The following is a 12,175-nucleotide window of genomic DNA, read 5'->3' on the forward strand; positions in this document are numbered from 1 at the left end:
AGAGCCAGAAGCTTCTTCCAGGTCACCCATGTGGGTGCAGGGACCCAAGGACTCATCTTATACTGTTTTCCCAGGTTATTAGCAGTGTGCTAGACTGTAAGTGGAGCAGCCAGGACTCAAAGTGAGCCTATATGGGATTCTTGGGCTACAGGCAGCAGCTTTACCCGCTGTGTCATAGCACAGTTCCCATGGTAATTTTTTAGATGTAAGCCCAAAAGCCAAACAATGAAAGAAAATAATCAATAATATAGACTGTTAGATTTAAAATCTACTCTGTGGGGGCAGATGTTGTGGATCAGCGGATTAAGTTGCCACTTCGGATGCCCACATTCTGTGTCAGAGTGCCTGGTGTGAGTCCTGGGTAATCCCAGCTTGCAATCCAGCATGGAGCTCATGCACCTGAAAGGGCACAACAAGACCGGCCCAGTGGGAGACCTGGATGCAGTTCCTGGTTCGTGGGTGCAGCCTGGCCCAGACCCAGTGTTGCAGGAACTTGGGGAGTGAAGCTGGAAATGGAAAATCTCTCTCTGCCTATGTCTGTCTTGGAGGGCACCATTATAAGGGACATCAGCCCATCTCAGACTCCATCTCCCAGAGATCCCTGTGTGTAGTGGAATGAGAAGGCCATGCCAAGGTGGCCACTGGCAAGCGAGCGTCAGTTAGTCAGGAATGGCTTTGAAACTGCCTGGCGACAGGCTGTGATTGGATGGCTCTGGAAACTGCCTGGCAACAGGCTGTGATTGGTTGGGGTATAGACTGCCCCTTGACCAGATTGGCTGGTCTTGGCTATATAAGCTTTGTATCAACTGTAATAAACGAGTCTGCAGGCTGCTCGCCTCAAGCCTGCTCTCACCGGACTCCCGGGGTCTGTGTGTTGACTCTGCGCCTCTTGCCCCCACCACGCTGCTCTTCTCAGAAACGAACCCACTGCTACATTGTGGAGAAATCAACTGATACATCTGGCGCACCAACGTGACTGAGAAAGAGACAGTGTGTCGGACTCGGCGAGGTCCCCCCTGGATTTCGGCAAGTAGGCCCCTCGGTGTTTGGTGTGCTGTTCGGTTCTGTGAGGGTGAGCACAGAACCCCCTCCTACGCCCCTTTCCTTGTCCTTGTCCTCGGTCTAAGTGACCCCAGGTTAGCACACACCGCCCTGAAGCGTACGTCGCTTCTCGGCTCCTCCTTTTACTTTCGGTTCGCCCGGCGAATTTACATAAGGGACTGATTATCCCAGAATTCGGAACCAAGTCATCTTCCCTCACTCGAGAGAGGTGACGCTCCGGAGACACCGTGTGGGCATACGGCCTTGACCTAACGAATCAAGGAAGTCCCCCACTAAGCACAGGACATACGTACGATCTGATACACCACTATCTGTTTGTCTAGCATAGGGAAACCTCCTGCAAAATGCCATCCACAGTTGAGGTGCTAGGAATTTGCTTTGTTACGGTAGCAGTGCTATACGTGTCTTTCCTCTGGCTAGAGTTGGCGTACCGTGCCTCTCTTAAGCGCTCAGACATGGGAAAGATACCCCCCTCTCAGAATCCTGTGCAGATTATCAAAGATAGTGAATCTGTGAGTGATAGGAGCCTGACACTCCAGGTCCCTGTCTCACAGACAATGGTTGCTGACTTAGGGAGAGAGAACTCCGACAGTGAAAAAAAACAACGTAGCAAACAAGGTAGCAATGTCTAGTCAGCCACCCCCCACATACCCGTGGGATGAACTAAGAGGACCTTTACACAATAACTCATGCAATGTCATCCCATCCGCACCCAGTGAGGATCCCCACATTTGTGGCAGTCCTCGGGCACCCCAAGCTCTCAGCGTAGCCGCTAGATCCCATGCCATCAGCATGTTTGCTGCTAATGTTGAAGTGTATGCAAAATTCAGGCCCTGGATTCCAACGCCTATAAAAAGGCTTCTATTAACCAAGGGTCGAGGATATGCTTGTGTCTTTCCAGAGAATGCGGAACAGCCCATTTGGGTACCAGCCAGAAACATCAAGCCTGCAACTGACAGCCAACCAGAACCAGCTGAACAAGACCGAGAATCCGCCTTGTTAGCAGACGCTCCTGCCCTATCATCCTACCCTGAGAAACTGCCCAAAGCCATATCTGTTACTGTTGTGTACCCCACTAGCTCTGGTCAGCCACTCCAATGGCCCACAGCCTGTGTGCGGTCATGCCACTCCTGATAACCATTATTCCTCATTCCTACCCCTATCTGAGCAAGTAATCCTGTGGTCTCTCGATTTGAGCACTGGTTAGTCAATGACGGGTAAGATCCCCTGGGGGACAACCTAAGACAGGCACAGCTGCGTACGGAGACCACATGGAAACGGGGTCAACAATGGTATGGCCAAGAATCATGCCTCCCGTTGCTCAAAAATAAACGAAAAGGGGGAAATGTAGTGGAGTGAGAAGGCCATGCCAAGGTGGCCACTGGCAAGCGAGCGTCAGTTAGTCAGGAATGGCTTTGAAACTGCCTGGCGACAGGCTGTGATTGGATGGCTCTGGAAACTGCCTGGCAACAGGCTGTGATTGGTTGGGGTATAGACCGCCCCTTGACCAGATTGGCTGGTCTTGGCTATATAAGCTTTGTATCAACTGTAATAAACGAGTCTGCAGGCTGCTCGCCTCAAGCCTGCTCTCACCGGACTCCCGGGGTCTGTGTGTTGACTCTGCGCCTCTTGCCCCCACCACGCTGCTCTTCTCAGAAACGAACCCACTGCTACCTCCCAGTGATCCTTGTGGCATTGCATGACAGAAGACTTTGTCTCCCAGAATGCCCCCTGGGCATCCTGCCTCAGACTCCATCTCCCAGAGCACTGAAGTGTGCAGCCTCCAAGGGTTCTGTCTCATTGAGGATCCCACAGGAGGTCCCCTCATAGAAAACCCCATCTCCCAGAGCCCCGTGGGCATCCCCCCTCAGACCCCATCTCCCTGAGCCCCACTGGTGCCCACCTGACTCCAACACCCAGAGCCAAGCAAGCGACAAGCATCAACGGACCCTACAGGCTCTGAAGGTGTCGCACGTCAGGGTGACTCCATCTCCCAGAGCCCCATGGGCACCTGCATCTGACTCCATCTGCCAGTAGTCCTGTGGGAGTCCAGCCTCAGACTCCATCTCCAAGTGCCCTGACCATGTCTGGCTTCCAACGACCCTGTCTCACCAAGGACCCTGTCTTCCAGAGCCTTCCATAGGCTGAAGTTTCCAATGCAAAGTATAAAAATCATAAGACAAAAAAGAAATGAAGAAAATCTACATGGTCTTGGAAGACTTTTAAAATTTATTTATTTATTTATTAAGGCAAAGTTAGAGAAAGAGATCTTCCATCTGCTGATTCGCTCCCCAAATGGCTGCAACAGACCAAGATAGACCAGGCCAAAGCCAGGAGTCTCCAACTCCATCCAGGTCTCCCATATGGGTTACAGGAGTCCAAGCACTTGGGGCACCTTCAGCTGCTTTCCCTAGAATGTCTCTTTTCTGAAGTGCTTTGAAAACATTTTAACTCCACTTTTTTATGAACATTTATAAAGCTAAGTGTTTTCTTGAATTTGAAAGAATGTTGTACAGAAATCTGCATTCAGCTGCTTCATCTTTACTTGCTACTCTTCTAAGAAATTTCATTTCATTTGTGTTTATTCTCAACCTGCTTGCTGTTTTCTTCTTGGTGACAACTACAATTGCCACCTTTTAAGCCTTCAATATTTTTTTAAAACATTTATTTAAATGAAAGAGTTATACACAGAGAGAAGGAAAAGCAGAGAGAGAGGTCTTCCATCCACTGGTTAATTCCCCAGTTGGATGCAATGGCTGGAGCTGTGTGGATCCAAAGCCAGGAGCCTGTAACTTCCTCTGGGTCTTTCCATGTGGGCTCCATTTCAAGTCCCAGCTGCTTCACTTCTGATCCAGGTTCCTGATATTGTACCTGAGAAAGCAACAGAGGACGTCCCATGACCTTGGGCTACTGAACCCATATGGGAGAACAAGAAGAAGCTCCTGGCTCCTGCTTTTGGATAGGCTCAAACACTGTCTTTCAAATAAATAAAATAAATCTTTAAAAGAATTTCAAAAAGGCAATTTTGGTAGGTTACAAAGCAATTTCTCACCAGAAGTTTCTCTAGACTTTAATTGAAGCCCAGTGTTTTATCCATCAAGTTTCCTAGGCCAACAATCCTACTCAATGTCAGCCACTTTGGGTTGGCTATGAGACAAGTAAGTTTTCAGGCAGTTTGCAGACAGTTCCCAAGAGTAACTGTGTACTAGGAATGTAATCTGGTAGTATAATAGTGATGGAGGAACCTTAGCCCCAGTTTCCACCAGGGAGACAGTTAGCTGAGGTGGTCTCCTATTGAGTAAAGACAGTATCATTGTTTTTAGCTACTTCCCAAAAGGGAGGCAGAAGAGATCAAAATGTTGTTGCTCATTTGGAAAGCCCATAATGAGAGAAAAAAGAAAACGCAGTACAAATTCTTCTCTGAATATCTTCAGATGAATGAAGCTGACTCAGGTTGGCTGAGGAACATCCATTTGTGGTCTACATTATTATCCTGGTCAGACATCTCTGATCAACAGTAACCCTTGGCTGTTAGCATTTCTTTAGACCTCATTTTTTCCCTAGGCTGTGCCTTTTTACTGTGTACCTTAGGGTTCACTCCTGTAGAAGTTTTAAATGACCCTTGTAAATGATACATGAACTATTTTATCAATGTGCAGAGCAAAGCATTTGCACTTTAACTTCAGTCAGGGATACTTTTTGAATAGCCATGGTTGTTTTGAACATGATTGTTAACTGGAAGCAGAGGGACACTCTCAACTGTTGTATGAAATATAGTGGTACCCAGGATCAAAGGAGAGAGACAGCCAAAGTGTTTGGGTCCTGCACCCCATGGGAGACCAGGATAAGCACCTGGCTCCTGCCATCGGAACAGCGCAGTGCGCCGGTCGCAGCGCACTAGCCGCGGTGGCCATTGGAGGGTGAACCAACGGCAAAAGGAAGACCTTTCTCTCTGTCTCTCTCTCACTGTCCACTCTGCCTGTCAAAAATAAAAAAAAAAATTAAAAAAAAAGAAAGAGTGAAGAGACCAAAGGAAAAGAGATGACATTATCATTTTTCATTAAGTAAGACTCTGCCATTAATATGCAAACTTGAAATTGCAAATGATAAAATATCAGCAGTCAATCCAAATTTAGATAGGTTTATCACAATTTAAATGAGATCAGGGAGAATTTACTCCATGATAAATGTTATAACAAAAAGGAGACAATGCCTACCAATCATCATCATTGTTCTTCACTACTAGAAAGCATCCACTAATTGCAGTAACATGATATAGAGACATGGGCTCAACTGGGTAAGTTTGACTTCCTGGAAATTTGTGAATTATCTGGAGACATTTCAAGGTGTCACATAAGGGACTGCACTGTCTTTTAATTGGTAGATGTCATCCTTCATAATACAGTACTTCCCTGTGCTTCAACTAAGTTTATCCTGCTAAAGATGTGCAGGGTGTTCAGGTGAGAATTTAGACATAGGACAAAATATATATTTGCCCCAATTTAGAGTCTTCACCTCTTAAAACACTTCTGCAATAGTACAAGATGTTTTTGCATCATGAACAAAGTTTTCAGAGAGGAGTGGGCTTGGAAAGCAGAATTTTAAGAAAGCACCTGAAATCTTTACCTTGTGTTATGGCCTGTGTTTCCCACGAGCATGTGTTTTGTCTTGTGAGCAGTGAACTCTCAAAACAATGTGACAACAAGCCATATTTCTGCTTTTCATACAATTTGTGTTTTGCCTGGAGTTAATAATTATGTTAGCATAATTTTCTGTGTACTTATTAGGTAACTGTGCACATACCACAGCTACTATGCTGTATGATACATTCAGTTTATGAGGTGTCTGTAAGTATTGCTAAAATTTTCTCAATCTAGGTACTCACATGTTGAATAAAATATTAGCACACTAGGCAGCATAAAATTTTTATTTATTTATTTATTTATTTATTTATTTATTTATTTATTTATTTATTTTTATTTTTTGACAGGCAGAGTGGACAGTGAGAGAGAGAGACAGAGAGAAAGGTCTTCCTTTGCCATTAGTTCACCCTTGAATGGCCGCTGTGGCCAGTGTGCTGTGGCCAGCACACCGCGCTGATCTGATGGCAGGAGCCAGGTGCTTCTCCTGGTCTCCCATGGGGTGCAGGGCCCAAGCACTTTGGCCATCCTCCACTGCACTCCCTGGCCACAGCAGAGAGCTGGCCTGGAAGAGGGGCAAATCGGACAGAATCCGGCACCCTGCCTGGAACTAGAACCCAGTGTGCTGGCGCTGCAAGGCAGAGGATTAGCCTGTTGAGCCATGGCACCGGCCCTCAAAATTTTTATTATCAATTCGAATGCAACTTTAAGAATTTTATGTCTATATCCTTTATATAGAATTGTTACTCCATTACTGATTTTATCAATTTAGTTACTACATCCTGTAATCAAAATCAAACATCTTCTATAAATGAGACATTTTCTCAGTTTTATCTTAGAATTTATTATTCCTACGTGAATAGATAGCTAAAAAAACTCTACTTTATGACCATCCTAACAGAGATACCATGAGTTGCTTTATCATTATATGATCTTGCTCTAACTGCTGCAATTTGTCCTAACTCAGGTTAACAGGAGTTAAGCATTCAAAGGCCAGCAGAATCATTATCAGTAGTGGATATATGTTTCAGTTTTTTTTTTTAATATTCTTGGATCTGTTAACTAACTTCCGTTTTTTTTTAAATTTTCCAAAATGCGTCATACCAAATTTTTGCATTTCAGCAAATATGCATGCGTATATTTGTCTTTTAATTATGGTTCACCATAAAATATTCATTATTGGTAAGGGGAATCAAAGCAGAATATTACTTTGTCATGTCCATCAGATTTCTTTTTTTTAATTTTTTCTTTTGTTTTGTTATTTTTATCACATATTATCAATATTAATAAGCACACCAATCTTTTCACTACAAATATATGATTGTTCTTTTGGGCATTTACATTTTACTGTGATAAATTTACCGAAAATTATTCAAGTTGTCCTAGCAACTTCCATCTTCATGGTCTATCAAATCATTTTAGAATGATATACTTTTATACATTTGATGAAATACCTTTTTCACATGTTTATTTTTTAGTCTCACCATTTGCCATTCACTTTAAAATGCCCATGCATTAGATTGAGACACTATTTCCACAGTTTCAAGATTATATGTGGGAATATGAGAGGAAGGTAGAAGAAGAGATGGAGGGTCGGAGGGAGGAGAGGGTCACATCGCCATGTTCCTAAATCAGTATGTATGAAACATAGGAAACCTGTATACCTTAAATAAAATTTCAAAAAGAAAAAAAATATTGAAATAAACTGGGACTGGAAATGTTGTATAACAGGTAAAGCTGCCACCTGCAGGGCTAACATCCCGTATGGGTGCCAGCTCATGTACTGGTTGCTACACTTATGATCCAGCTCTTTGCTATTACCTGAGAAAGCAGTAGACATTGGCCCAAGTCCTTGATCCCCTGCACCTGTGTGGGAGACCTAGAAAAAACTGTGGCTCCTGGCTTCAGATAGGTGCAGCTCCGGCCATTGTGGCCAACTGGGGAGTGAACTAGCAGATGGAAGACCTCTCTCTTTATCACCTTCTTCCTCTGTGTAACTCAAATATATAAATCTTTAAACAAACAAAAAGAAATAAACTACTTATGATTACTCTGATTTAAATGCCTGCAACATTTCTGTATTTTAAAGTAATTTTGACTATTTTACTTATATCCATTGTATCTCCTGTGAGCCCATTCTGCTCCTACAAAATTCCCCACTGCTATACCCAGTAGGCAAAGTATAATATACATAGAAATATGCACATTTATCTGTTATATTTGAATTTATATCTACCACCTGACTAAATACTCAACCTAATTTATGTCAAATCTAGCACAAGGAATTTCAGGGTACATTATTTTGCTTTGTCTCTGGTAAGGCATCATCTGTCTAAATTCTAGAAGTTGCCTGAGCAAATTTCATGTTCATACTATCTGAGAACCATCTAGTGCCAGTTCCATCACTTTTATTAGCAGTCTTTTTTAGTCTTTACATATAATCATGAAACTTTAACATTTAATGAAGGGCATTTAGGCTATTTACTTGTTAGGTCTTCAAATTCATGGAGCTCACTTTTTTTGGAATGTTGAAGCAACCCAGCATAACAAGGATAAATCTCATTTGGTCCAGATGGATGATCTTTCTGATACATTTTGGAGTTGATTAACTAGTATGTTGTTGAAAGGTTTTGAATCTATGTTCAGTGTTGTTTTATTTTTTTCAAGGTTAATTATTTCTTTCATCCTACTAATTTAGGGTTTGGTTTTTTTCTTTTTTTCTAGTTCCTTGTGATGTATTATTAGACCATTTATTTGATGCCTTTCTAACTTCTTGATGTAGATGCTAATTGCTGTAACATTTCCTTTTAACATTACTTTTGCTGCATCCCATAAATTTGGATATATTGTGCTGTTAGCTTAATTTATTCCTCAGATATTATTATTTCCATTTTTTATCCAGTGTTCAAAAGGGACATGTTCAATCTCCTTGTGTTTGTAAACTCCACAGCTGTCGGGGAACTGTACTAAAGGTGTCAGGTAGGTTCCTTTGGTCTGTTAGGAGATTAGTCATATTTCTTCATTTAATTTTGAATAGTTCATATGTACATTGATGAAAGGTAGGTGTTAAAATCCCCCATTATTATTTTTAAGACTTATTGATTTGAAAGGCAGCATTACAGAAAGGCAGAGTTAGAGAGAGAGAGAGAGAGAGAGAGAGACATCATCTATCCCATGGTTCACTCCCCAGATGGCTGCAACAGCAGGAGCTATACTGATCCAAAGTCAGGAACCAGGAGTCTCTTCCAGGTCATATATATATATATATATATATATATATATATATATATATATATATATATATGGCAGTGGCCAAAACTTATAGAGTCAAATCACTTCTCAGTAATTAACCAGATAACCAAGCCATCAAAGTAACTGGAGACCTTTGAAGGAGAACAGATCAACACATATGAGATGTTTAGAATGTAGTCACTGGGCATACAGACATAGGAGAAAACCCTGGGATGTGGTAATATTGGTTCCAGAAATATAAGGAGGACGATGGCTATAGGTAAATGGCATTGATACATCTGATAAAGACAATTGCTTCAAGCACTGGCATAGAGGTATCTAAAGTCTTGCATGATATGGAAGCTCAGGAAATAAAGTCACTCCATGGTAGGCTCAAAACCATTCTGAACAAGGGATGTGGATAACTGAGAGAAGATCAAGGCTACAGGCAGAGGGGCTGGAGGACATGAAGATCATCATTGAATGCAGAGTGGAGACAAGCAAAGAGACATTGTCCACCACAAGATGACGAGAGCACCACACATGACATTTCTTAAGCTAACATACAGGGGTAGAAACTCATATGACTGGCACATGGTGTAGACACAAGCAATGGTAGGAACTTTTGAGAGCTGATATAGATGATAGATTTTAAAAATAACACAATAGCAGCTCTTTCTTCTGAGCATACCTGTGTTGCTTGTCAGTGTGCTTTATGCTTTAAATAAGTCTTGCCTCTATTCATTTTCCTTAAATCTCTTTCTTGAGTCCTGGCTAGGTGTCAGTCCAAAATCTAAGAGACAATAGATTTAGAAATAGATGATGAATGGTGACTAATATTCTGATAAGGTAAATCCCAAGCAGGAATAAACCATGCAGTTATCTGAGAAAAGAGCCTTCCAGGAAGGAAGGAAGATCATATGCTGCTGAAAAGAAGGGGTGAAGGGTCTTGGGAGGATGGGGGAGACAGGTGGGGGTAGTGTTGAGGTCTGGGAAGGTGCCGAAGGTTGTGTAGGGCTTGTGGGCCCTAGAAATGCTTCAGATTTTTACTCCCAAGTAAAGAAGGCACTGAAGGAATTTGACCTCACTTCAATTTCACAGAAATGTCTCTGGTTGCCTGTTCTGGGGAGGTGGGAGGCAGCTATGTCCAACCATAACCTGAAGGATTAGTTCAGATGAGAGGTGCAGGGGCTTGAAAGCAATTGTGGAAAGGGAGAGGAACTCCTGCGTATCCACCATGATGCCTCCATTCCTCAGACTTCCATCAGTAGACTCAGCTCACTGCAGTATTGACGTCTCTGACATCCTCCTCCTTTCCCTTCCAAAACCTTCTTCATATATTATTTCCCATCCTCTTCATACAAGCACTTGCTGCCTAAATCCAACACTTCATCTGTGAAGCTTTCTAAGAGGCAGTCATAGCTTGTGCCTGACCCAGCTTCTTTAATTTAAAAAAAATTTTTTTTAATTTTTCTTTTTTTGGCAGGCATAGTGGACAGTGAGAGAGATTCAGAGAGAAAGGTCTTCCTTTTTGCCATTGTTTCACCCTCCAATGGCCACCGCGGTAGGCGTGCTGTGGTCTGCACACCACGCTGAACCACTGGCAGGAGCCAGGTGCTTCTCCTGGTTTCCCATGGGGTGCAGGTCCCAAGGACTTGGGCCATCCTCCACTGTACTCCCTGGCCACAGCAGAGAGCTGGCTTGGAAGAGGGGCAACTGGGACAGGATCGGTGCCCCAACCAGGACTAGAACCCGGTGTGCTGGTGCCGCAAGGCGGAGGATTAGCCTAGTGAGCCGCGGCGCCGGCCGACCCAGCTTCTTTAAGGAAGCTTTTAACTTACGCTTGGGGAGAACGTACAGCCCAAATCCAGACCTTTTCAGGGCTCTAAAAATAAAAAAAAATTAAAATAGGACAACAGACAACCTGAGTCACAGTTAAACAGAACTGTAGGTTTAGGAGATCAAAATTGATTAGGATGGTAACTATGATAGCACAATGGCTTCTATGTTGTCACAATTTACATTGCCATCAAAAGTGTTTTGTGACATCATGATGATATGTTTATGTTTTTGCTAATCATACATCACACTTTATGGCATATACTTGATTATGAAATCACAATGGATTTTAGGACATCACACTTATGACATAGCAATTGTTTATCACATCCAAACAGTGGTTTATGACATCACAATTATTACAAAACAATAGCAGATTTATGACATCATGATCGTAGTTTTAAGAATAAGATATTGGTTTGTGATATCATAATCAACTTTTTTTTAGCATTTCATCTGGTAAGGACATCATAATGATGGATTTATATATCACAATAGATTTGGACATCACAATGTTTTTAGGACCTTAGAGTTGATTGCCTATCTCTTTGGTGATTTAAAACATCACAATTGCATATGAAAACACTGTTGGTTTATGATATCACCATTGATTTTGACATAAAACTTCTTTATTACAGCATGATGGCTTATAGCATCATAATTGATTATGCCATCAAAATGGCCATTTTATTATGTCACAGTGGTTTTATCTCTTCAAAATCAATTATGATTTCATACTATTGGCTTATGATGTAGCAATAGTGGTTTATCATGTCCAAATTCATTATAAATCAGAAACATTATTATGAAATTATGATTATGAAATAATAGTGATTGCTTTATTACACCACAATATTTTTATGATGTCACATTTGATTTTGACAGCCCAATCATTTTAAAATTTTTACAGTGTTAGATGTATGGTTACAAAATTGTTTAGGACAGCAGAATGTTTTTTATGACATCACAATTGAATTTTATATCCTACTGAAGTTTATAACATCACAATTGATTATGAAAAGACTGGTTGATTCACAGAACTGCCATGGTGGACTTATGGTGTAATGATATTGGTTTATGGTATCACAATTTATTTTGACATGACAATCATGACTTATGGCATTACAATTGCATTCATTACATCACAAAAATTGGAATTTAACTTCCCAATGGTAGGGTTACTGTATGACAATATTGGTTTATGACCTCACATTGATTTCCTGACATCATAACTGATTTCTCACACAATTGTTTTATGACATTAGAATTTTGGATTTGTGACTTCACAATTGTTGCTCATATATCACAATTATTTTATGGCATCAGAACAGATTATGGCACCCCAATGATTTTTTTAGAACATCATAATTGTTTATTACATAATACTGGTGGCTTATGACATC

The sequence above is a fragment of the Lepus europaeus genome, chromosome Y (assembly GCF_033115175.1).
Source record: "Lepus europaeus isolate LE1 chromosome Y, mLepTim1.pri, whole genome shotgun sequence".
Taxonomy (NCBI): Eukaryota; Metazoa; Chordata; class Mammalia; order Lagomorpha; family Leporidae; genus Lepus; species Lepus europaeus.